This window comes from Chaetura pelagica, unplaced genomic scaffold (genome assembly GCF_000747805.2).
Source record: "Chaetura pelagica isolate M959 unplaced genomic scaffold, ChaPel_1.0 scaffold12, whole genome shotgun sequence".
NCBI lineage: Eukaryota > Metazoa > Chordata > Aves > Apodiformes > Apodidae > Chaetura > Chaetura pelagica.
Genome location: NW_009952801.1, coordinates 3,643,938 through 3,648,061, shown reverse-complemented (window position 1 = coordinate 3,648,061; position 4,124 = coordinate 3,643,938).

Here is a 4,124-nt window from a genome sequence, read left to right as displayed (position 1 = left end):
TGCCCGGGTAGGGCCGGGGCAGCCGGCACCGCTCTCCTGTCAGACGGAGACAGGTGGGGCTCGGGCGCAATGCTGAAGTAAATCAGAGCCGAAGGGCCGCGCCCCGGCCCAGAACCCGCCGCACGGAGGCGACCAGCCACTAGGTAGTCATTTGTCAGGGCTAAACTGTGAGCGGATCAAGGAGCCCGCCTTAGCACGGTGCCTGGCAGTGGGCAACACTGTCTGCTGGCCCTTCCACCTGTTTCCAGGATGGCACTGCTCCTGCCATCTAACTGACCTCCCTTCTCACCACCCTTCAAAATCTCTAGTTTCTATTCACTTTCGTCTTTAAGGCCACCACAAGGAACGAACATCCTCACACAATATTCAAGTGTGATTGATTCTACTCTCATGAGACTCCCACCTAGAGTCCTGTGTCCAGGTCTGGAGCCCACAGCATAGAAGGAGATGGACCGGTTGGAGCAGGTCCAGAGGAGGACCACAGGTGATCAGAGGGCTGAAACACCTCCCTTATGAAGACAGGCTGAGAGAGTTGGGGTTGTTTAGCCTGGAGAAGAGGCTCCAGGGAGACCTTGTAACAGTCTTCCAGTACCCAAAGGGGGCCTGCAGGAAAGCTGGAGAGGGACTTTTTATAAGGGCATGTAGTGACAGGACAAGGGGTAATGACTTTAAACTGGAAGAAGGTAGATTTAGATTAGGAATTAGACATTAGGAATAAATTACTCACTATGTGGGTGGTGAGACTGGAAAAGGTTGCCCAGGGAAGTTGTGGATGCCCCATCCATGGAAGTGTTCAAGTACAGGTTAGATGGGGTTTTGAGCAATGTGGTCTAGTGGGAGGTGTCACTGCCCACGGCAGGAGGGTTGGGACTTTACAATCTTTGTGGTCCCTTCTAGCCGAAACCACTCCATGAGTCTATGACTAATCTGCTGAACTTCCTGCCTTTTTGCAGACAGGAAAACAGAAGGACTATGGGTTTCATGCTGCCACCTAGTCCAGTGTGCACTCTGGGAATAGCGTGAAAACGATTCTGTGACAACTAAAGTAGTAAGAGATTTCAGTTTAATTGTGAAAATATCTTCAGTTGCAAGAATGCAAAGACAGATGATCAGAAAACATTTCCCTCTTGCTATTTCCTGTCTTTCACAAGTACTTTTTATCATTATAAATGTTTCCCAGTGAAGCCACACACTGTCAATGTTGAGACTGAGTCAAAGGGAATCTTTCCAGATGAGTTTGATTGACCAAAATCAATAATAAGATGGTATAAAAACCTATACAGAGCATCTACAGAAAAATGAAATGAATGTGAAGTCTTTTGAAAAACTAAGGGAAAGCCAAGGCTTTCTTCAACACTGAGATCTGACTTTGAATTAGTTTTGCGAGTGGCATAAAACAGCTTAATTTGTCACCTAGATGAAGCAGTAGTTTCATATGGTAACTGACTTCACTTTGATTGGAAATTAAAATTTGTGTAATAGTTTGATAGAATAAAAGGCAAATGTACTTCTGTTGGAAAAGTGCCTTTAATCTGTTTTCACACCTACAGAGCATACAGATCCTAGAGGGAGTAAAATGCAAGGCCAATCTGTTACTGATAGTATGAAGTGCTCTATGGCTTCTTGCAAAAATTAAGGCACATCTTATGCGATCTTTGCAAATCTGTATGTAGCTTTTCAAGGAGAAAAGTAACATGTTAAATGATTAAAAAAGAGAAATCCAGAAGTGCAATACTAAATAATTGCCTAAAACATGCACAGTTGCCCTCTTGCTTCAAGATGACTCCTGGTGGCTCAGGTTAATTAAGAACCCCCCCTTTCTTTTTTTCTCCTGTCCAGGTTTCCTTTGAGGATCTTAAGATAATAATACAAAAGAAAATAATCATATTTTGAAATATGGTAAATGCCCCGTCAGCAGAGATAATTAAATGCAAGACTATATTAAATAAGCTTGCCCAGGTGTTTCACTGAATGAAATAAATTTGTTTAAACATTATCTTCTGTAGGAAAGATTAGGCTGCTCCACCATCTTTGTGCATCTAAATTCATTTCAGGGCTTATAAAATGTACTGAGTGCATGGCTGCATTTTAAGGGGATTGTGTTATGTTAACAGAGGTTCTCACTGAAAACAGAAATGCTTCCCGGCATTCAACATGCTTTAGCCTTAGAAGCACAATATGACCAAAAAAGAAAAAAAAGACTGCAGTTGACGGAGTTGCTAAGTAGAGAGTTAGACAAGGAGAATTCACAGTCATTCATTTGTGATATAATGGTTATATTTGATACTTGGTTTCAAACTAAAATGAAAATAAAGCAGTTTTAGGACTAGGACATTCATAGGCTCATTTTTTTTCTTATTTAAACAGTAAAGAATGTCAACATCCTTCTGCTATACTGTCTGCCTGTATCATAGACAGCAATATGTAAAAGCCTCTTGAGGGGTACTCCTGTCCATTCTGGAGAAGACAGGGAAGGAACAAAACCTGCATTATAATCTGAGCTAAGGTATTTGGCTTCATACTGCAGGAATAAGGATACTCACCTGGAGTTTGGGATTCTGCTTCCTGTAAGGCAGAGCAGGTACTAGGATTGGGCTCTTCCACAGCTCCATGGCCACACCATACCCCACTTCTGGCCATCCTAGAGCATATGTTTCTCTTTTTTCAAAGACTTTCATTTCATAACAGCATGAAAAATATTCAAGAAGTATAAGTTCATATCTTCATGTGCCATAGGATGAGTTAGCCAGATGTAATACAGCACAACCTGCTCTCAAAAGCATGGACTTGTAAGAAAACAGTAAGCCTAGAAAGCAGGATACGAAGTTTTAGAGAATGCTTTCTCAATGGTAATGCACAATAATTAATAATGTATCAGCAGCTCATTAATTAAGTAGATTTGTTGGGGTAGGAGGCAATGTTAGGAGGTGTATTATACAGCTATATTAAGCCCTATTTTAATTTTTCTGAAATGAATATATTACTTTTAAGAATACTGGTCCTTTGTCCAACTATCAAAACCATTAGTCTAATAGGTAATTTTCTTCACATAATGGCAAACTCTTATTTTGTGTGATGTTTAGTCAACAAGACTGATGTGCACTAAAGTCCTTTTTCACATATTTATCTTGCTTACTAGATAGAAACATGAAAATGGTGTATGTTAGTGAGATACTACGCTTCAATCATTGCAATTAGTTATATATCTCTCATATTGTTGCCTTCCCTAAGCATTCCAATTAGAGCGCAGAATAAATTTACGCTTGGGGACTCTGAGTATCCCAAAGCAATACAGGAGTATTGTCAAAAGACCAGCCAGGCTCACTAGAAACAGTTCAGCTCTGTTTGAAGCTCTCTCTTATGCAAGACAAGGTCACCTAGTCACTACTCTCTCTTTGGAATCTTGGATGTAAATTTTCTGACAGGAAAATAAATGATCTTTCTTTTGCCAATTAAAAGATTACTGAGCAAAAAGATCAAGGCTTGTCTTATTCCCTGGCAAACAGCTCAGCTTTCAGCTGTAACCTTAATTCCTTGTTGGATCTGATTCTATCTTTTGGGAATGTTTGGTGATATCTAAGCTAAGAAACCTTCCATTTCTTCAAAGCAGGTAGGCCAGTGACTCTCTGATTTCACAAACATAAAGCATTACTTCAAAGTTGCTATTTTATCAAACAAGACCCTAATCTTCCACTGCAGATCACCTTGGTTAGTAGCTGCAACGAAGAGGGACTGAATGCTTACACCAATATAGTGCAATTTAATTTTGAAAGCTGAGGCCAATCTCACTATAACTAAGGAATTTGTGTTCATTCTACAGGTCTCAAGATCAGTCCCATTCTATAGATGCACCATCTGAAAGATGCTGAGCAGATACCATCAGCAGAAACCAAATCTGTGATTCATATATAATTGCATGATGTTGCAAGGCACCAGGTACCTGGATATTTTATTTGGCCTAGAATTTAAAGGGCTCAGTATCTCAAAAAGCCATCAAAGTCAACCTGAAATAGTCCCCTTCCTATCCTCTTTTCTGTCTGCACTGTACTCTGCTGAGTTGCTCAAGTGGGTTTGCATGAAAATGAGAAGAACTTGATGTCCTCACTACTCGTGGGCTCTCAGCC